The sequence below is a fragment of the Protopterus annectens genome, chromosome 3.part0, assembly GCF_019279795.1.
Source record: "Protopterus annectens isolate FY-2018-M chromosome 3.part0, PAN1.0, whole genome shotgun sequence".
In the NCBI taxonomy this organism is placed as follows: Eukaryota; Metazoa; Chordata; order Ceratodontiformes; family Protopteridae; genus Protopterus; species Protopterus annectens.
Window position 1 is genome coordinate 1,298,206,580 of NC_056731.1, and position 24,052 is coordinate 1,298,230,631.

The following is a 24,052-nucleotide window of genomic DNA, read 5'->3' on the forward strand; positions in this document are numbered from 1 at the left end:
TAATGTATTAACAAGATAAAGAAGTTTGCCTTTCTTGTAGACAAGATTGAAATTGCACTTTTGCAGTCTCAGCATCATATGTTGCAGTCTGGCTGGAGCTGAATGCATTGGCTTTCTCAGAATAATCACTAATGGTTGGTGGTCTGTTTCAATCTGGATAGGTCTACCATAAACATATTCATGGAATTTGGAACATGCAAACACATTTGCCAATAGCTCCTTCTCAGTCTGGGTGTAGTGCATCTCTGTTTGGGTAAGAGTTCCCAGTGCATAGGCAAGAGGTTGATCCTCTTGTAGAATGAATGCACCAAGACCAAATTTTGAAGCATCACAGGAAAGTGTAACTGATTTTCGAAAATCATAGTATCTGAGTGTTGGTTGACTAGCAAATCTCAGGACATCAAATGCTCTTTGGTGTTGCTCTAACCAAGACCAGGGCATATCTTTATGTATCAGCTCTCCGAGTGGCACTGGAAGTTGGCTCAAGTCTGGAATGAACTTTCCTAGATAGTTGACCATGCCAAGAAAACATTGCAGGGCTTGAACATTGTCTGGAGTTGGTATCTCGAGAATGGCTCTTTGCTTTGAAGGATCTGGTCGTAGGCCTGTTCTTGTAAATAAATGACCAACATAAGTAACTTCTTGTAGTCTGAATTTGCATTTGTATGGATTGAGCTTAAGATTCACTCGACATGCCCTTTCTAGAACTTTTCTTTGGTTTCTGTCAACTTCTGCTTCATCATGACCTCCGACTAGTATGTCATCTATTATAATAGCACAAAGATACCCAGAAAAAAATTGCTCCATTGCATGTTGAAAGACATCACTTGCAGAATTTACTCCAAATGGCATTCTCAAAAATCTGTCCCTGCCAAATGGAGTACTAAAAGTAGTGAGGAAAGAGGATTTCTTGTCAAGTTGAATCTGTCAAAATGAACTCTTTGCATCTAAGACAGAAAAAATACTGGCATTTGGCATTAAGGCTGTGACTTCTTCAATTGTGCGCATTGGATGATGAGGTCTTTTTAGTGCTTTGTTCAAATCTCATGGATCAATACATATTCTGATGTCATCTGAGCTTTTCTTATGAGCTATCACCATGGAAGATACCCATTCAGCTGGAGTGTCCACTGGACAGATCACAACTTGTTGCACCATTTTATCTAACTTAGCTTTGACTCTGTCCTGCATGGCTATTGGAACTTTGTGTGCTGATCTGATAACTGAACTGATCTCTGGGTCTAACTTCATGCAGTACACAACTGGAAGTTTGTCTTGGAAAAGATCAGCATAGGTAGAAAAAATGCGCTGGGCAAAATTAGAGTAGTGGTCTTTTAAGCTAACTTGGTGGACTTCCTTAATAAATGAAAGTAGTCCCATTTCCAAAGAGTCTCTGAGCCCTAATAATGACTGGATGTGCCTATTGACCACATAAAATAATAAGTTGTAGCTTCTTCCTACAGAGTAACATGCAAGCACTACTGAGGCTTGAGTCTGAATTTCACCTCCACAAGCAAGAAGCTTAGCACACCTTGCCAAATCAAGCCTTTCACCTTTACATACTCTAGCAAATGTTTCTGTCGACATAACATTGCACTTGGAGCCTGTATCAGCTTTGAGCTCTGTGGGTTTGCCATTTATCCAAACAGTACAAAGTACTTAATTCCTGGTCCTTAAATCAACTGCATTAACCATTTCATGAAGCACTGACACACCATCAACATAAAGAGTAGCGTTGCTGTTGTCTTACTGATCGATTTGTTTCTAAAAATGTTCCCTTTTTATAAAAGAATGTGGGCCTTTTGATTTACAAAATCTTTTGAAGTGATTACATTTATTACATTTGTGGCATTATTGACCAAAAGTCAAACACTTTTCCCTTTTAGATTCATGATTACCACCACAATTATGACAGTTGACAATGAAGCTAGGTTGGGGCCCATGCTTTGAGTTTGCTGACTTACTCTTATGTTTCACTGAGACTGTGCAAACTCTGGGATTTGCTAGAATGATCTGGGGTTTACCAGGAGGTGCTGCAGGGGTTACAGCTGCCATTTGCCTGGGCCCGTTTTTTTTTAATAACGTGACGCATACTCTCAACATGAGCTTTATCACTGTGCCTTCTAGAGCTGCTCTCATTTTTAAGTATAGTTGTGTGCTTTTGTGTGAGCTTGTGCATCTGAAAAATCTCAATGGCCTTATTCAAAGTTAAATCACTGTCACAAAGCAAAATCTTTCTCTCAGAATCATCTTTTATACCATACACAAGTCACCAAATCTGCATGTTTTAGCTTTATTTCTCAGGTCAGTTACATATGCTGAAAAAGTTTCACCAGGCTTTTGTTCCCGTGTCTAAAATAAGTGCCTTTCTACTCTAACATTTGTCTGGGGGTTACACATTTCTCTAAATTTATGTTTTAAGCACTCAGGGTCCTCCCTTGACTCAGCCAGTACAATGATATGACAGTTTTCTCCCTCTCCAGCATAAATATCAGGTGGATACACAAATGAACACTCCCTTTCTATAGCTTCTGACCCAGCTATATTAAGTAGAATAAATGCCTTTGTACAATCATCTTTATCAGAAAATGCAGCCTGTATTAAAATGTCACACTCTTGCTCAAACACTCTCCAGTTCTCAGCAATATTATTGTCAAACACAAGTGCACTGGGTTTTTGAAATCCATCTGCCATATCCACAAAGTATACACAAACACTCACAAATATATGGCCCTTGTAATTATGTATGAACAAACTGTTCCGTGAGCTTGTAACAACATTCAAATGCACAATAAATTCTCCAAAATACTTTACTTTGAGAAGTATGCCTTGTAATGGCTGTACTTTGTGGAATATGCCTTGTAATGGCTGTACTTTTGTGAAATATATTTACTGTAATACTTTACAAACATGCAAACACTTTATACACTTCTGATAACTCGGATATCTTTGCTTAATACAAAAATACATATGCTTTGTGAAAATGCAGTAGTTTCTCCTAGTTTTATTTATTTTATGCAATTCAAACTTTATTTCAAGCATTTTCTGTAGTAATTCGAATATTTTTCTTAATTTCATACATCTCGATTTATGTGAATGTCATTTAGAATATTCTGTATGCCCCATTTCATATTATATGAAAAGAAATAATGCTAAGTTTTGATACCTGAAATTCATTTCTGACCTGTTTTGCAAAGTTTGCACATTTATAGGATCATCCACCATCTATATTCCACCAGCATCTGGACTAGTGCCTTAAATAGTTTTCTCCAAGCCTTTTCTAGCTTCATGCCTTTTTCTAGTATCTCTCCTTTTTGATATGCCGCTTCTGACACCATGTCCTTTTAGACATGCCACTTCTGACACCATGTTGTTCATCTCTAACACAAATAATAAGAAGGCTTACAATTTAATTTAGATGCTTTAATACACAGAAACACATCAGGATGGCTAGCATCATCTTTAAATATGAATGAACTAGTTAACAGACAGAGCTTACATACATACATGCTTACATCTCAACAGCTAGCTACAAAATGGCAGTCAGACTTGCATGTGCTCAGTATTTATACACTTGTGCAAGCCCTTGGATAGCTTCTTAAAGGTTCATAGGTAGGTACTAGTCTTTTGGCCCTGGGGCCTATACAAGCCCAGCCAAAAAGGTACCCTGGGTTTTGCCACCCAAGAAAATTATTTTCATTTGCCACTGTCGAGCAGAGCCATAGAGGTGATCCCCGGGGTGAATTTCCTATTTCCCATCCAATCATCGAGATTTTTCTTGGAGTGCTAATGAGTAGCTTTGTTTGATATAGATAGGTAGTTTATTCCAGAGTATGGGAAGTCTCTGGGACAGGAATCTATCCCTCTGGCATGTTCTGTTTATTGTGGTGACAAGGTTTAGGTCCCTAGAGTGTGTAGCTCAGAGGGATTGGGATTTCTTTATATGGAGCATGTCCAACAGCTCTGGGTTTCACATAGCTTTGTATGTTAGGCAGAGACATTCTGCTTAGGGCATCTGTTTGAGGATGGCAATCCTTTTTGTGAGGTATTTCTGCAGCCTTTCCAGTTGTTGTAGATGTCTTGTGAGGTACATACCAAAAGGGGCATTGTACTCTATAATGGGTCTAATGAGTGATGAGTAGAGGGGAACAATGACCTCTTTTTTTCTGGATGAGAAACCTTTTGTGATGAAGTGTGCCATATAGAAGGATTTCCTGACTACTGTGGCGATGTGATTATCAAATGAGAGACTACTGTCCACCTGTGTCCCAAGGTACTTTTGGCGTTAAGTATACTACCACCTATGTTGTAGTTCATGGGTACAGAGTTTTTACCAAAGGGGATGACAATGCACTTTTTGGCATTGAGCTTCAGGCCATGGCTTTGACACCAGGCATCTGTTTTAGTGAGGCCCTTTTGTAGGATGTCCACATCGTTAGTAGTTTCAATTATGGCTCCTAGTTTGCAGTCATCTGCAAACTTCATTAGCCAAAGACCTTCTGTCTTAGCCTGTACTTCAGAGAAGTAGATTCCAAACAGGAGATGACCCAGGACTGAACCCTGTGGTACTCCACTTGTCACTGGTCTAAAGTCGGATTTGGAGTCTGCTACTTTCACAGTGTGGGTTCTGTCAGTGAGCCAGTTGGCAACCCATCTTGTGACATAGGGATTTATACCTAGTTTAGTGAGTTTATCTATAATTCCAGAGTGGGAGATGGTGTTGAAAGCCTTGGCAAGATCTAGACAGGCTGTGTGAACCACCTTACCCTTGTCTACGGCTTTGGTGACTGCTTCAAAGAAGTCTATCAGGTTTAAGAGACATGATCTGCCTTTTACAAACTCGAACTGGGTGGGGTCCAGAGTTTGGAGATTACCAATGTCTTTGTTTATAAGTTCCATGATGATAACGTTCCATGGCCTTGCAGACCAGGCTCATCAGGCTAATAGGGCGGTAGTTCCCGGGGTCCGTGATGGCTCCCCCCTTGTGGAGTGGGATAACCGTTGCTGTGCGCCATTCAGCAGACACAAAGCCTGAGATGAGGCTATGACTGAACATGGTACTTAGGTGGGGTGCCAGTTTGTTCTGTAGTTCATGTAGAACACAGCCTGGGATGTTGTCTGGTCCCATTGATGCTGTGTTCTTGACTTTGGAGAGTGTGTTTTTTACCTGTGCAGTCATGATTACAGGAACTTTGCATTCTTCCAGTATAGAGATGGGCTCTTTAGGGGGTGAGAGGGGGGGTAACATTAGCACTGAACCTATCTGCCAGGATGTTGGCAATATCACTTGGGTCTGTATATTTAGTGCCATTGTGCTGTAACTCAGAGCAGATCTGAGTGTTGCCATTGAGATTCTTGATATAGCTATAGAATGCTTTGTAGATGTCTTTAGAATCAGTGGTGATTCTGTTTTTGTAACTAGCTTCGGAGGATTTTATCAGGGATTGCAGCTTCTTATTGAGGCTGACCAGGGAGCTCCTCCACTCGTGGGATTTTACTCTCTTTTGCAAGAGTTTCTTCCTTCTGTTGTATAGTTTGTTCATGGCAGGGGACCACCAGATTGGCTTCCTTTTTTTGGAGGATAGCATCTTGGTTCTGTTTGGGATAGCAAGATCCATGCACTCATGTAAGTGCTTATAAAGTGCAATTGTGTAGGATTCAGTAGTCGTAACTGTATTGTCCATCTGCATGGGTGTCATGAAGTTCACCACTTCTGTCTTAAGAAGCATGAAGTTGGCTTTGGAGAAATTTTTTACCATGGTTTCCTTTATGGGGGGTGGGGGCAGGATGTGGATATCTAGGGTAATTAGCTTATGGTCGGATCGGACCAATGAGGCATTGACTTCAGGTGTGGAACACTGGTCACTCATGTTGGTAATAACTAGATCTAGGATACTGTTGCCCCTGGTGGGGATGTGGATAAGTTGATCCAGGGCATTGGAGTTTATGAATTCCAGAAAGCATTGAGCAAAGGAGTTGGTACATGAGTAGTTTTCCCAGATAATGGTGGGGTAGTTGTAATCACCCATTATTAGGGTGTTTGGTTGAACCCTAATATTTTCCAGTACATCAAGAAAAGAAGAGTGGGAATTCTGAGGCATGGTGGCTGATCTGTAGCAAGCTACAATTTGGATTGCAGTTTTGCCCAGAGTTAGTTGCACTTGGATAACCTCGGCTGCATTATGCTGAGCAACTAGCCTGGAGGTGTGGATATCCTTAATGAATATGGACACACCCCCACCTTTGGTGTTCCGGAGCAGGTTACATGGCCGGAAAATGTGGTATGAGTTACAGCCTGGTAGTGCAGGTGTGCTCTCTGGAGCCTTGAACCAGGTCTCAGTCACTGCACAGATATCAATGTTCTCCATTTTAAGGAGTGCCTCGAGTCAGTGCATTCTGAGATTTTGACTTCTAGCATTGAGTAGCATCACCTTCAGTTTTTGCTTCCCTGTTCCTGTTACAGTGGTGAATTTGTCATTTGAACCTTACCTAGAAAAAGGCACTATAGGGGCGGCAAGAACCTTAGCCAGTATCCGGAATCCCAGGGGTGACAGGTGCAGGCCATCTCTGGCAAAGCATCATGGTCTGTCGACCATGTCATCCAAGGCAAACAGATACTGGATCCCTTTAGAATGGCACCAGAAGCTTAGCCAATTGTTGAAGTGAATCATTTTGTTCTTGTACTGTGACATCTTTCTGGATGATGGCAGAATGCTACTCAGGGCTAGGATCATACCTGCCTGGGCTACAAGATTGGAGAGCTCTTCCATGTCTCTTTAAATGTAGTCCAGGGAGGTACATCTCAGGTCGTTCACACCAACAAGGAGAATGACAGAGTCATATTTGTACTTGCTGTGGAGTGACCCGAGTGCGTGGGTTATGTGGCGGATCCTGGCACCTGACAGGCAGCTGCCAGTAACCTTCTCCTTGTTTAGCATTGTCAGTGGGATATCAGTGAGCCTGACTATAGAGTCATCTATGACTAGTGTGTTGGGTATGTTGTTTTGCCTTATTGGCTATGGTTGAGTGGCACACTGAGTCTGCGGGCTATGTGTCATTTGGGTTGTGTTGGGGGGTGGAGGTTGCTTGCATTTCTGCTTTGGAGGTCTCTGTTACTTGAGCAGATTATTATTGAAAGCCTCCGCAAATTTTTTTTGTTTCTCTGTGTGGATTTTGGTGTTGTAGATTTAGTGAGACTATGTGATGTGTGTGGTGTGGTGCAAGTGTTTAAATTCTCCTCTTGACTGTCAAGTTCAGTCTTGATTGGAGAGAGCTTTACCTCAAGTTTGGCTAGATAAGTGCATCTCTCACAGGTTGTAGTGTTGGGTTGTAGGAGGAGAGGGTTGTCTGTGTACATGAGGCAATTTCTACATTGCCCCAAGATGCCCAGATTCATCAGGTAGACAGGAGAGAACACTGGGAGTTGATCCTTGGACATGCCTGAATAAAAAAATATCTTCCTCTAAATAAGTGAGGAAAGTGAGTACAAGAGCTGTTTTTCTCTAAGCAAGTGAGGAAAGTAAGTACCAAAACTGTTTTCCTCTAGGTAATGAGGAAGGTTGAATGCTGTAGTAATTAGTAGGTTATTTAGTGCTTACAAGTTCTGAACAAGTGCTGATCATGAATAAGCAAATTCAAGTGCTAAAACTAAGAATCTGTACCTGGACTAAACTAGTTACAGGAAAGGGGGGAAACAAGTGCAAATGTGGGCTTTTAAATCAGAAAGTTGAGAGAGACGGAAAAAAATAATATGTATATACACATATATTGATCAACAGCTACATTACTCTCTGTCACCATAAGTCCATGAGTAATGGCTCTACTGTGTGCAGTTTGTGGACATTATTATATTTTTCAGGGGTGGATGACTTCCAAGAGAATAGTGTTGTGCAGTCCTTGGCATTTACTATTTGTCAGTGGCTCTAACAACAACTGAATCTATGTTTCAGGCCATCCTGGATAACTGTTGGTTCTGTGTGGGATTCAGTGACAGCTCCTAATATGCAATCACCTGCTATTGTAGTCAGTCAGAGATCACTGACAGTGGCCATGACTGCAGAGATGGGAATGGCTAAAACAGGTACTCCATTAATGATGCCTGAGGGAAGTCCACTGGTGACTGCATCATTGTAGTGTAGGTCTACCCAATGCTATCTTTCCAGATTATGACTATCAGACATTTGACTATCCAACAGCTGTCATACCACTCTGTAAATAACCTACACAGTTTCCAGCAAGGCCTTCTGGCCTAATATTATCAAACACCTTGTAAGGCCATGGTAGGTGGAGTGAGTCACATTCCCATCTACCATTGCATGTTGTAACACTCAATGAGATCCACCAGTAAGGGTAGGGTTATATGGCAACACAGCTGCGTTGAGGGAGGGGGAAACAAAACCACATGATTTGCTGGGATACACAGTAGTCCAAATATCATGTAACCTCTCTGTTTAATGTCCCCCTGGACTGATGCACTGAATATTCCATGCATGAGGCCTAGTGACTCTTAAAGGACACATGATAGTGGACAGGGTAGCTGTAGTCCCATGTGGATGTTACTTCTGTCCAAATAGCCTACTATATTTACTTGAATAAATGTAGCAGATCCATACATACCATATCACATCATATGCTTACAGGTACTGTGTAGGTTACAGACTTACCTTATGAATGCATCAGTTGACAGAACTGTAGTTCAGGGTTGACTCTGTCTGATGCAAGCAGTACACAGACAATACATGGATAGGTACAGGTTGTGTGGGTTGCCTAGCATCAAGTTTAATATATGTATGTGAGTAGGAGTAAGGTGTCAGTCCCTAGGTTGTCAGTGAAAGTGCTATGTATTGTCTCTTAGCCAAAGCCAGAATGTACTGAGCATGCCTACGTCTGTCTACAGGGACATAAGCAGGGGGTTCCTCCTCCGAGTCCTCCTGTGACTGTGGCTGCGGTGATCTAGACACTGGTGGGGGGCTGTGTGTCCCTTCCCCTTGCTGATCCTGCTGCAGCTGTTTCCGCAGGATCAGATTGTATAGCATAGCACATACTGTGAACATAAGTGCACATGTGGCTGGAGAGTACTGCAGAGATCCACCAGATATATCAAGGCACCGGAACCGTTACTTCAGAATCCCAAACATATGCTCTATAATGTTCCTAGTTTGTGTGTGTGTGTCTCATTACGGCATCCTTCTGTGGATTTGTGTGCATTTCTAATGGGTGTCATCATCCACGGCATAGCCAGCATCCCCCAGTAAATGACCTTGTGGGATGTCCCCCCTAACAAATATCTGGTACAGCTGAGATGCATGCCATATGTGGGAGTCATGAAAACAACACAACCAACTAGTACTTCGTAAACACAAGACAGCGAAACTTGTAGATGTTCTCCTTTTCCAAAACTTTATTCTGTAAGCGCTTTCGTAAGGACTAGTATCCAAACTTCCTCAGACAAAGTTACACAAGCAGTCAATGACTTATATACTTATACAATTAATAAATAAAACAATAAAACAATTATATAAAAAAACAATTGAATAATTAAATAAACAACTCAATTCCTTTCCTCCTATGGAAAACTATTTACTTTGTATTTCCAAATATAGTTCATGATTTTATTACTAAATGCCTAGACACTAAATTAGTGACTTGAATTAATATAAAATACAAATGTATTAAGTAGAAAAAATATATATAAATATATAAATATATCATGTCCCCAGTTGGTCTTTGGAAAGTACTTGTAGCTAGTATCCTAATAACTACACATACCTTTGTTTCCACTGGGATGAGTTCCCTTCTGTTTGCTCTGGGTCTGAGTTGAGGGCGGCAGAGCTCAGTGAGTTCCTGTAGTATGTCCCGGTTCATCCTGTAGCTCTCTACAATCTCCAGCTCATGTAGCGCCTGAAAAGTTACTCTGGGTCTGAACACTCTTCTCCTTCTCTGCCTAGGCCTATTGTCAGCAGCACCAACATAACTGACTTCAGCATCTAGTGCATACAGATGTAGCAGACCTGCAGCAACCCCTAGCATTATATCAGTAAAAATTCCCAAGTCTGTACTCCAATGGTCCACAGTATTGGGGGAAAATCAGAATGTAGGATGTATCTGAAAGTTCAACTGCAGAATCCTACACTAAAGCACTGTATGAGCACATCCACTCGTGCATGAATTGTGCCATCCCAAATAGAACCAAGATGCTCTTCTCCAAAAAAAGGAAGCCAATCTGGCGGTCCCCTGCTATAAACAAATGGAAGAAACTGTTGCAGAAAAGAGGAAAATCCCAGGATGCAAAAAACTCCTTCACTAGCCTCAGTAAGAAGCTGAGATCCCTCATAAAATCTTCAAAAGCTAGTTATGAAAATAAAATTTCCAAAGATTCCAAAGACACCCACAAGGCATTCTATAGTTATGTCAAGAATCTAAATAACAATGCTCAGATCTGCTCTGAGCTACAACAGAATGGCATTAAATAGACTGATCCCAAGGATATTGCCAATATCCTGGCAGATCGATTTAGTGCCAACTTCACCCCCCTCTCACCCCCTAAAAGGCCCATCTCAATACCAAAAGATTGCCAAATTCTGGTAATCATGGCCACACAGGTAGAAACTGCACTCTCCAAAGCTAAGAATACAGCATCCATGGCACCAGATGACATCCCAGGCTGTGTACTACATATACTACAAAATGAACTGGTACCTCACCTAAGTGCCATGTTTAATCATAGCCTCACCTCAGGCTTCATGCCCACTGAGTGGCGCACAGTTACAGTTATACCACTACACAAGGGGGGATTCACCTTGGATCCTGAGAACTACCATCTCATCAGTCTGACTACACTGATCTGCAAGGGCATGGAATGCATTATCATGGAACTTATAAACAAAGACATTGGCAACCTTCAAACTCTGGACCCCACCTAGTTTGGGTTTGTGAAAGGTCGATCATGTCTCCTGAATCTGATTGACTTCTTTGAATCAGTCTCCAGAGCTGTGGACGAGGGTAAGGCAGTCCACACAGCCTATCTGGACCTTGCCAAGGGCTTCAACACCATCCCCCACTCTGGAATTACAGATAAACTTCCTAAGCTGGGCATAAATCCCTACGTTACTCGATGGGTTGCCATCTGGCTTAATGACAGAACCCAGACTGTAAAAGTAGCTGACTCCAAATCCAGCTCCAGACAAGTGACAAGTGGTGTACCTCAGGGTTCAGTCCTGGGACCACTCTTGTTTGGCATCTACTTCTCTGAAGTACAGGTCAACACTAAGGGACTCTGGCTAACAAAGTTCGTAGATGACTGCAGACTGGGAGCCATTATTGAATCCCCAAATGATGTGGATATTCTACAAAAGGGCCTTACAGAAACAGATGCCTGGTGCCAGAGCCATGGGCTCAAGCTTAATACCAATCAATGTATAGTTATCCCCTTTGGAAAAAAAACATGTACCCATGAATTACCACATAGGTGGCAGTACACTAAACATCGAAAGTGTGATGAGAGACTTAGGGACACAGGTGGACAGTGGTCTCACTTTTGATAACAACATTGCCACAACAGTCAGGAAATCCTTCTATGTGGCAAACCTCACCACTAAGGGATTTTCATCCAGAAAAAAGGAGGTCATTGTCCCACTGTACTCATCCCTCATTAGACCCATTATAGAGTATAATGCCCCATTTGGTATGTACCTCACAAGACATCTGCAACAGCTGGAAAGGCCACAGAAATACCTCACTAAAAGAATCACAGGCCTAAAGCAGATGCCATATGCTGACCATCTAAAAAAACTCCAGCTATAATCTGTGGCATATCGTCTACTCAGAGGTGATCTCTGCTTAACATACAAGGCCATGTCAAACCGTGAGCTGTTGGACATGCTCCACTTAAAGAAATCCCAATGCCTCAGAGCCACATGCTCCAGGGATCTAAACCTTGTCATCACAATGAACAAAACATGCTGGAGGGAGAGGTTCCTGACCCAGAGACTCCCCATACTCTGTAATAGACTGCCCATACATGTCAAGCAGAGCACCTCCTTGGCCCTCTTCAAAGGGAACCTTGATGATTGGATGGGAGATAGGAAATTCACCCCAGGGATCATGTCAGTTGCCCTGCTAGACAGGGGTCCAGAGAAGTAAATATTGTGGGAAGAAAAATCCAGAGAATTGTTATGGCCTGTCTTGTATAGGCCCTAGGGCCAATAGCCTAGTACCAACCTATGAACCTATGAACCTATGTAAGTATACTTTATACAGGTCTGCTGTAGGTGCAGAAAGTGTGATTGGGTAACTATGATGCATTCCATCTGCCTACAATATAATTGACATCATTTAATGGCCCTATTTCATTGTCCGATGCCCCACACAGTGTGGCACTGTGCAGCATGCTTTATACAAGGGTCTTAAAAAAGCTTAGAAGTGAGAGAACATACTCCCAGTGATGTCAACACACATCCTATGTCAACATCATCATGGTGTAGGAACCTACATGAAGGAGATTTGCGAACACGATTACTCCTTTCTGCTATTCAATAACCTCACCTCATTTGCATACTTATCTATGCTGACAGCCTAGAAACGACATGCTTTATACCCCTACCAAGTTAGCAACAACAGCAATGCACCGTTGTAGAGACCTCACACAAGGTTCTATAATACATTTCTGTCGCTTACTTTAACATTCTTTTTTTCCTATTATTTTTTTTCCATTAATCATGTTTACGCACTGACAGGTAGCACAAAAATGCCAAGATTATTAAAAAAAAATATTAATTTAACTTATTCCCTTTAATCTTTCTGACATACAGACTAATAGTTTTGCTCTTATGTGTATGTAGTCTTACATTTTCATGTGATTTATTTCCACATTTCTATGGTTTTACACCCCTTGTGTCTGTCTAGACTCCTGTACGTGGAATTTTTCCATGTACACTATGGACACTGACATGGGTCTGAACAGATGCCTTTCTGCATGTTTGATCTCTTTACCTTCCACATTTGCATGCGATTCACCTGCTTATGAGGTGATTTGCATGCCACAGAATTTTTTGTGTTTGCATGTGTGTGAGCGTTGCTCAGTAGTGGTTATGGAATCTTAATATGTTTGCACCTGTGTAAGCATTGCAGTGCAATACCTACACAAGAAAATGTGTAGGCTTTATTAAATTCCCCCCGTGACTTTAACTGGAACAACATACTTCATAGTTATGATCCCTATAGTGGGTGGCATAGCAACACAATGAGTAACATTGCTATTCATCGGTAATGAGTTCTCTGGTTTTATTCTTGCTCTGGGTACCTTCTTTATAGAATGTGCATGTCCTGCATGCATCCATGTGAGTTTTCTTCAGATATCTCATTTTCTTCCCACCTTCTAAAGACATACAGCTGGTGAACTAGTATTCCCCCAAATGCCTCTAGCTGTGTGTGTGTGTGTGTGTGTGTGTGTGTGTGTGTGTGTGTGTGTGTGTGTGTGTGTGTGTGTGTGTGTGTATGTGTGTGTGTGTGTGAGCTTGAGTTGTCCCACTACAATACGTAGGTATGTAGGTAGGGTCTATATTAGAACATCGAAGTTTCAAAACTTCGAATGTTCAAATATCAAACCCTATTCAGCTAAAGTTGAAAATATCGAAGCAACAGAAAACTGAATTTTTTTCCTAGGGAATGAATTTGGTTGTCCGTTTCTGTTGCTTCAGTATTTTAAGCTCTGTGGTGGAAAGTTACGGGTTGGGCTCAGGTAAGTGTGCAATTGAGTGCGGGTTAGGATAGTTAGGGTTAGGGTGCGGGTTAGGTATGTGTGCGATTGTGTGGATGTGAGGGTTAGGGCGGGTTAGGTGAGTTAGGGTTTGGACGTGGGTCAGGTGAGTGTGCGATTGTGTGACGTGAGGGTTAGGGTGGGCTAGGTGAGTTAGGGTTAGGGCGCAGGATCAGGTAAGTGTGCGATAGTGATGGACCTTAGGGTTAGGGTTTAGGTTAAGGTAAGTGGATAGTTAGCGGTGTGTGTAAAGTTTAGTGTAGGGTTAGGTGTAAGATTTTAGGTGTATGTGTGTGAATTGCTGTTTGTTTGGTGGGTTGTGTTGTTTGTATGTGTTTTGGAACAGCAAATTTTTTCCCTAGGAAAAAATTCACTGTTCTGTATGTTTGATGTTTTCAGCTTTCGCTGAATAGGGTTCGATATTAGAACATTCGAAGTTTTGAAACTTTGATGTTCTAATATAGACCCTGTAGGTAGAATATCCTGAATCTGGATGTGTGTGTGTGTGTGTGTGTGTGTGTGTGTGTGTGTGTGTGTGTGTGTGTGTGTGTGTGTGTGTGTGTGTGTGTGTCTGAGTGTGTGTGTGTGCGTTTAGGGGACTTATTTGATGATGAGTCCATATAGGTTTGTGTGTGTGTGTGTGTGTCTGTGTGTGTGTGTGTGTGTGTGTGTGAAAGAGAGAGAGAGAGTTTGTGTTTTTTGCTAGACTGTTGCTCTGTTTAGAATTATTTTGTATTACTTGCACCCAAAGTGTTATAGGATAGTCTTCAGAATGCCCATGACCTTAAGAGGAATAAAGAAGGTCATCAGGAAATGGTTGGATAGATGAATTCATGGATGACTACATTTTGCATAGTGTTGTATACATTATAAAGGAATGCATGTCACACAAACTATTAACAAGACTGTAAGCTTAACTCTCTGAATTAAAATACCTGTTGATTCAGTACTGGGATTAACTTTGGCTTTCTTATGTCCCTGAATTTGATTCAGCACCTACTCATAACTGCATCAGTAGTTTCTACATGTTCATATTTATGAATCACTGCCTAAGTAAATTTCTAGAGCTTAACTTCAGTTAACAGTTCATGCACTGGCATGTATATCAAAACACACATTATTGTTCTTCATTTACATATTACCTTATTCACAGAATACTCTTAATAATCTTTCAAATTATGCATTTATATCAACTTCTTTCATGTATATAGTGTTTAGCAATGCTGCATTCTGTGTTTTACACGAACAATCAGGTTCAATATATTTTGTATTTCTCTACATTTTTTATTTCAAACAAGAATCAAAGATTTTTAAAAGCAAATGACAAGTTTAATCAGCTAATGAATGTAACAAATGTAGATGGAAAGGATTGCAAATGTTTGTTGATGGCAAGCTGTCAGTCGTACATCTCTCACCTCCTTCAAATCGTAAGACGGAACTGGCATGGTTGCAATGCCATTCTGCATGTCGTGAATACAAGATGATCCAAGCACTAAAGAACAATCTGTGACTAATGTTGTGCATCTTTACCATAACAAGCAGATGGTTACCATGGTAAATAATAAGTAGGTCAGACCACAGAGAAAAAATACTGACCAGGATTTACATAATAATGCCATCTGGATAAAATCATTATATCATCTCATACGCTAACTCACATAATATTATGCTGATATACATCATCAGTGCCACAGCTTTGATAAATTATCATGTGTTTTAAAGAACATTTTTTAATTTAAAATTAATGAATGAGTCTATTATAAGCACATTAACTCAAATATCTGCAACTATAATATGGTGTTTTATCAGTACAGAATGTAACACTATAACACAATAATGCAGGGCAGTGTGAAAGCAATTTCAAAGCCAACTGCAATGGATTGCTTAATTAACAGATGGTATTTTAAATATTTTCTGCTTTGGAAGAAAATGTACTTTTCAATGCGTTTTGATGTATGTATGCGTTTCTGTGCATTTGGAGAGGTGAAACAGTGATCTTTACAATTGTCATAAGATGGAAGTAGACGTTTTTGACATATTATTATCATTAATCACGTTATTTATCTCCTATGTTTTACTTTCCTTGCCATTCTTTTATGTTGTCATTTTATATCAGTTTTTCACTGTGATATTGTTCTTCTTGTGACACACTACATCGGTGTTTACTGAATAAAAAAACTCATCTGTAAATCAAAACATTGTATTCCTGTGATGAATGTGTAATATAGTAAGTGTCAGTTTATGTCCCTCGGTCCTACCATGCCTTCTTGACTTTCGACTTGCATGTGATGGAAGCTTAGTTTTGAAATGAACCAATTGCCATTGTCCTTTGCAGAGATTAAGCACCTGCTCTGCCTCTAAAATCAGCATGCATTGGTGGCAACATAATTGTTCAGCTCCAAACCAGCTACTGCTCAGCATGCAATTTTTCTCTATGGAAGTCCCATATTCAGCAACCTCCACTCAACCCCTTTTAATAAGCTTCAAGAATGTGATTATAAAATAGCTAAATTTGCCTCTGGCGTGTCAAACCTCACAGATCATTGTCATGCGATTTCTCAACTTAATTGGCTTGAATTTCCCCACTACCTACACTACACACAACTTACTGCAGCCCACAACTTACTACTTAAACCAAATAACAGCCCTGCACTCCATTCCATTCTTCAACTATATATTCCTACCCACTTGCTTAGATCCACTAATAAACATCTTTTAAATGGATCCAAGCCTAATAAAAGAGCTGGTGAGTACTCCTACAGCATTGCCAGGCTATGGAATGTATTCCCTCACACATCACTCAACTTGACTCACTAAAAGCCTTTAAACCCACTCTAAAAGACATTATATAAATAACCTCACCTGTTCTTGTACAACCAATTTCAACCTACCATAATCCCTTCTACCCCTCTCTACACAGTAATTCTACTACTATTTCAAGTACAATTCTAATCAAACAGCTAGGAAATAAATCTACTTTTTGCCTGTTGCTGATTGCACTTCCACCTTTATGTTTTCTGTTATATAAAATGTCTATACTGTGACTATTACTACAATTAGTGACCCTTTATTATATTATAAATGTCTCTGTTATTGTGATCATCGCATGTCATTATTCTCATTAATGTTCTTGTTATGCTTCTTGTATTGTGAAGTGTTTGTGGAGCTTTTCTCCCTGGGCCTCCACTGAAAATGGATTTTTTTGACCAAGTGGACTTTCCCAATCAACAAATGTCAATAAATAATAAATAGTGTATATCAAAAAAATGGACCTCCTTCTATAAAAGTAACTAATTTGATTTTGTGGTTGTCATTAACTCTTACATTGCTCCCTAACATTATTGACTACAAAGTATTATTCATCTAGTTTCTGTCATTGCAAATGGTTCAGATCATTAGATATGCTTGAAGGAAAAAAAAAAAACATTGCTTGCATACATACAGTAAATATGAGAATAATATAGCAATAACCGATGCCTGGGTGTGGGTTATGCTGGATTTACCCACGGTTGGTGTGGTTTGGTCATGATGGTGAAGCCTGAGTGGCCAAACAAAGACAACCATGGCTAAATCCAGCATTACCCACACCCAGAAGTGTGTTATTGCTATTATACAATGACATTATTTAAGAAAAAAAATTACTTTTCTTAAATAATGGCATTGTATAATGCCTCCTTGATGCCCTTCCGCGGCTGTCTGGTATTCTGCGGCAGTTCTGATGTACTGCGCATGTGTATGCTTACGCAGTACATCAGAGCTGTGGGCAGAAGCAACGGAGAAAGCAACATCTCCGTTGCTTTTTACAAACTGTCTTGCTATGTTTAACATAGTGAGACAGCTTTAAAAAAGGCAACAGAGAATCTCCGTTGCTTTTTTTTAAAGCTGTCTCACTATGTTAAACCCATTTAACATAGCGAGACAGCTTTAAAAAAAGCCACAGAGAAAGCAAGATCTCCGTTGCTTTTTACAAAGTGTCTCGCTATGTTAAACCCATTTAACATAGCAAGACACCTTTAAAAAAAGCAACAGAGATAGGAAGATCTCCATTGCTTTTTTTAAAGCTGTCTCGGTATTTTAAACTTGTTTAACATAGCGAAACAGTGTGTAAAAAGCAACAGAGATCTTGCATTCTCCGTTGCTGTAAAAAAAGACTTATACTAATGGAAAAAGTCCGGCAACCGGACCTTTTTCCATTAGTATAACTCTGATTTACAACATGCATGCTGACCAATCAGTGTGCACGTTTTGGAATATCAATGGGGGGGGGGGGTTGTTGTATAATAAGAAATCATAAATGAATTAATGCAGCAAGAGCTGGTGATATATGTGTGTGTGTGTGTGTGTGTGTGTGTGTGTGTGTGTGTGTGTGTGTGTGTGTGTGTGTGTGTGTGTGTGTATACATTGAAACAATAAATGTCAATACTTTCTGTGCATACTCTGAGGTTACCCGTTAGAGTAAACCAAATTTATTTATTTATTTTTTATTGGACATTTGTTTACTGAGATAGACTGTCTGGGTATACACCCATTTTCAGCAGAGGCCCGGGAAGAAAAGCTCCATGAATAGATCACATTTCACATTGTAATACATAGAGAATTTACATTTGTGACAGCAAATACAAGGTTACATTTGAAACACTATTACAAAGAGTCAAACATTTACAAATGTACAGATAAATTGAGTATATAACATCAAATATTTACATAATTGAGAGGCAACATAGTAGGTGTGATACAATGAAATAACTTCTTGACACGAGAGCCTAGATTGTTATGGGGTGTTTAGTTTCAGATATACTAGTGAAGATAAACATAATGCCTAAGTATTTTGAGAAGAGAGCTATGTTGAATGCAGTGAAACATTAACTAAACTTTATTTAGCATGGTCTTAAGTATATATTAGAGACATACAAAGATTGTGATGTAGAGTTTTCATCAAAGTAAGAAGCATAGGGCTGAGGTTTTATGTAGATGTGTTAGAGCTTAAGGAGAATTAGAGGAATTATGAAAGAAATAGAATATCTATAGAGACACTAAGTGAGATTCGATAGGAATGTTTTCATGGATAAGGAGTCAGAAGTAGATTTGAACTTTAAGTAAGACAGTAGATGGTTATATCCTGGTGTAGAGCAGGAGCAGAACCATTCCTTTTTAGGTAATTTTTTAGACAGACTTTGAAGGATTGGTAAAAGGTAGCTGTTCCAATGGAAATTGGGAGGGAATTTCAGGCTTTGGTGGCAAAGAAGGAGTAAAGGGAGTGTCCTGCTGATTTGTTTGTCCTGTAGATATAAGTTGCTTTTTATAATTTGATCGCAAAGGGTGACTGGATGAATATTTCTGTAGGGTTGCATTTAGAACAGTATACATGTCAGGTTAGTTAGTGATCTTACATGCAGTGAACAATTGAGTATATTTAGGTAGTTTTAGCCAGTTAAGGGTTTTTAGAATAGTACAACATTGGGTATGGTACTGAGCAGTGCATATTTGGCAATTTTATTCTAATATTGTTCCAGTTTTTGAATGTCTGATTTTTGGAGAATTGTGACAATGTGGGCACCATAGAGGAGAGAAAGAAGGAGGTAAGTGCGTGCTAGTTTCTGTTAATATGGTTCTAGAGGTAGGAGTTAGCAAGTGGTTTATCAGGAGTTAAGCCCCTCTGTACCCCCACAACCACTGCTAATTATATATACTAACTTAGAGGCTGCACAGTCACCTGGGGAAGAGAATAATCCCCTACCTGGGTACTGCTGATTTCACATACCTGATGACCGTCTGTTTATGTCAGCCAAATGGTGTTGACCAAACAGATGTCAATGAAGGTGGTTGTTCAGCCAACTTCCCACTACCTATTAGTATGTATGTAATGGATCCCTATCAATTGATTGAGTTTTTTTAGAAACTTGAAATTCATATGGTCAAGACCATATGATCACGTTTTTGAAAACACAAACCTTTTGAAAAGAGATTGTGGTACAGACAGAATTGGGAAATGTACCCTTTTCTTCACTGTAGTGTGATCTTAGTGTTGGCATATATAATTTTATATAAGTTGCAGAGGGTGTGGGGGTACAATACCCCACATGGTGGGTGCAGGGAGGCTTGTCCTGCTGCATAAACATAAAAAAGTAGATTTTTGTGTTTTTTTGTTATTTTTTTTTATGTTTGAGTATTTGGAAAGTCAATCATAGGATCTCATCCATATGAATTTCAAGTTTCTGAAAACTCGATTATCGGACATAGTTCTATATATATATATATATATATATATATATATATATATATATATATATATATATATATATATATATATATATATATACACACACACACACACACACACACACACACATATATATATATATATATATATATATATATATATAGATATATGATTGCAGATAACTTTGTTTTGAATGCTGACTTATTGACAGTGTTCTGCTGCCTTCTGTATTTCTTCATCAAACACACCCTTTGTTTGGTGCTTTGTTTATTGAATGGAGGAATGTTGGCTGTTTCATTTTGTGCAAGGGATATGCTTTGTTATGGTAAACAGTTGTGAATGAGCATTGCTACTGAAACAATGAGATGTACCAGAATTTTCAGCATTAATGGAGGGAATATGTTTTGGAGTGTTTGTGAATAGGACAGTAAGGGGTAGGAAGGGAATTGTCTTAATGTTATTCATGTTCTAGTGTATGTGAAGTGTGTGTGATTGTCTTGTGTAGTGGTGCTATTAGTGAAAGGGCTTTTCATAAGATAGTGTGTAGGGCTGGGGTTAGAGGCAGAGTCAGAGCCATGGTTAGCACACAAATAAGGCCGTGCAGGGGAATGAAATATAAGATGAGTAGCTGGACGGTTGGAGACAGATTAAAGTATAGTACACCCTGGAAATAAAAACTGAGTCTTGCAACATGCAATTTTACTTAAATGCTTGTGAAGGAACTGAAGCTTATGCATATTTTGAAAATTACTAGCTTGATTAACTGGATCTACCACTACATACTCTGTTTGCTCTGGAACTAGACTTATTAAATTGTAGGTGGTCATGCTCTCTCTCTCTCTCTCTCTCTCTCTCTCTCTCACTCACTCTCTCTCCTCTCTCTCTCTCCCTCCCTCTCTCTCTGCCTCTCTCCCTCACTCACTTTATCTCTCTCTCTCTCTCTCTCTCTCTCTCTCTCGTAATCAAGACTTGCCTCTCAGGAAAGGCCTCAGAAAGGTGTGAAGATACTATAAAGCCACCTGTCTTTATTTATCTCAGCATCTCAGTGCAAGAGTCAGGGACAATTCCAAACATACAGAGGATTGGAAGACAGTATTTTAAAAATAAAGTCGTATTAAAAATTGTTCTTAGAAACCTATACATCTGTGAGAATAACATGTTTATCATTAGCATGCATTTCCTGAAATATTTGAAGTCTAAAACTCAAAAGTATGACTGCAATCCTCAGTAAACTGACAGAAAACTATAGTTTATATGAGGGACAGACTGAAATTATGAGGCAGAAATTTGCATGCCCTGCAAAATTCAGAAAAGTTGAGAGGTATATTGGGTGCTGTGTACAACGTATCTTAGACAGTTGGTGACAGAAACACATCAATGTGATAGTAGTATAAAATCTCTGTTTGTTTTTTTGTATAGTCTTCTAACAGCTATTCTAAGTATTCAGCATTTGCACAGAGCATGGGAGCAGTACTTGATAGGTACCACCTATACCATCTGGAATTCTATTTGAAAACTTCCATACTTGCAAAAGAAATTAGGAAATACTTGCATGTTACCATTGACAGGCAGAGTTTGCTTGATTTGAGCCCATGTGGTGATTTTTTTTTTTTTTATTGGACATCTGTACGAGCCATAATCCACACATTATACCATATTCAAATAGCAAGATATTAACAATGCAGTTGCTATTAAAGGACATTAAGCTTAAAGTCATGGTCATGTTGTTTTAGTCATAAAATCTCATTTGTGCCTTTATATTCTGCACAGCTGAGTCACGAAAGCTGCTGAGTTGTTAACTGATCATCTCTTAGTGAGGAGCAGAATCAGATGGCTGGAGCAGTGGCTGGCACACCCAGGAAACATAAACATATAGTTACAGTTCCCAATAAGCAACTACTAAATGCCCCTATATAAGTCAGTTGACCTTCTTCCTCCTCCTCCTCTGAATGTGCATCTACCATATATGGTGTAAGTTTGGAAAGTGAAGTTCCAATGGATCTCCTTAAGGTCTCAGTAATTGAGCAATGGCAAATGGCTGTGACAAAAAAAGTGGTTGACTCTTGCCATGGTTTACAATCCCAGGACCTGCTGGTAGATCCCCAAACAGAGGGACACTCTGCTCTGATCTTCTGAACAGATGATGCTGTGGAGGGGGGGGGGGGGTCTGTTATGGAAGATTAGGTATTGACAGACTAGTAAGGGCAGTAGCTTTAGTAGTCACTTAAGCAAAAGAATAGCTGTGAGAGGAATTTGGTAAGTCCACACATAATGACTTTCAGATGGCTTCAAAAAGGTTGTGGCAAATCATCCAGTAACTCTGGGGAGGAGAAGCAGCGACAGAACTTTTCTTAGGCTATTCAATGGTGGAAACACACTATCATTACCTGATGATATTACAATGTTTTGGAATGAGCAATTTTTTGGAATTCTTAAACTTAATAGAAACATCTAATGAAATTAGTTCCATTTTGTTAGATGAGGTCACTGTATTTGTTAAACACTTCTTGTTAAGCCAGTAAGAGTTAGTTATTTCTCTTTTGACATGTTGAAGGAGATAGCTGTTGCTGGAAAATTATGGTTAATGCTTTTTTTCAGTTTTGTGCAAATAAGTGGTGACAGTATATTTGGAGTTCAAAAAGTAGGAAGAGTAGGACATGCCTCACTTATAAGGGATCATGCAGCATTGTGAGCCACTGAAATCATATGCCTGAGTGCTAGAAATGAAGCTTTACTAATACGTGATCCACTGATTCATGAGAAGCAAGGATAACTTTGCCCTAGCTATGGAACAAGGAATCAGGCTTTTGTGGGGAGGTGGCATCATGGAAGTTTACCTGCAGTATGCCTATATAAATCTGCATAGAAGGCAAGTAAATGCATCCAGAATACCTCATGGGAAGTGCTAAAATAGTATACGGTCTCAGACCTGTTGCTGAGTTCCATTCCATCTCTGCAACTGCAAAGCAACATTTGTATGCATATTCTTGCTGTCAAGTGAAATACATTCATTTTATGTATAGAAATCCACCAAGTATGTGCCTAATCTTCTCTTCTCTTTGTCGTCTGCATGGTCAGGGTACCAAACCAAACTGTGATTTGGATAATATCCAGTTTGAGGAGGTATGGAATTCATCCTTGTTGATGGCAGAAGATATTGCCCTCTTATCATCAGATGACTGCGATCTCTTGTGGACTAAAATGCTTGACTGCTACAATTGAAGAGCTAGGAAAAATTCCATCAGTTTCCAATGAGAAGATGCAACTCTGTGCCTCAAAACAGAAGGGAAGTCTCTGAAGCTAAAAGCACCATTTTCGTAGGTGGATGAGTTTAAGACTCTTGTGCCATTCTTTACAAGTGAGGGTAGAGAGTATCATAATAATGATCAAATGGAATCAGTGACTGCATTTTTGAAGATAGTGTATCAGGCTGTAGTGAAGTGGGATTTGAGTCATCAAAGGAAGAAGCTTTGAGTTTCTGCATTAACTATATATCAAGCCTAGCCTTTGCCAGGAATTAATCCATTCTCTGAACATGTGAAACACTGATATAAGTGGTTGAAATTAAATTACTTTGAAGCTTGCCATTGCTGTCTGACTGTGATGCAGTAAATGTGAATCTGGCAAAATCAAGAAGCATATCTACTGCTCATCTGGACTGAGAGGAATTAGTCAGTTTGGGCACCCAGTGAGGATGCCTCCTAGCTGTATCCAGTGGGACATGTATCAGGCATGAATAACAATGAGGATGAGAATAATATTGGCTTTCTTCCTTATGCAAGATATTACAGCTTCACTGATTCTCCATTGTTATAACATGGTATAATCAAATCATGTGATCAGCAATGTCCAATCACAAAATGCCTAAAGGTTTGCAGCTGACTTGACAAGTTGACACAATTGTGAAGAATGCTATCTGTCTGAAAAAAGTTTGCTGATCAAAGCAGATAAATACAAGTTGGGAAAAAGTCCAGCACACCAAAAAGTACAATTCCAGCTCAACAAAATGACAAATAATGAAGTTTGTTCAGTATTGAACGTGAAACAAGCTTTTGTGCTAGATAGGCAATTTGAGA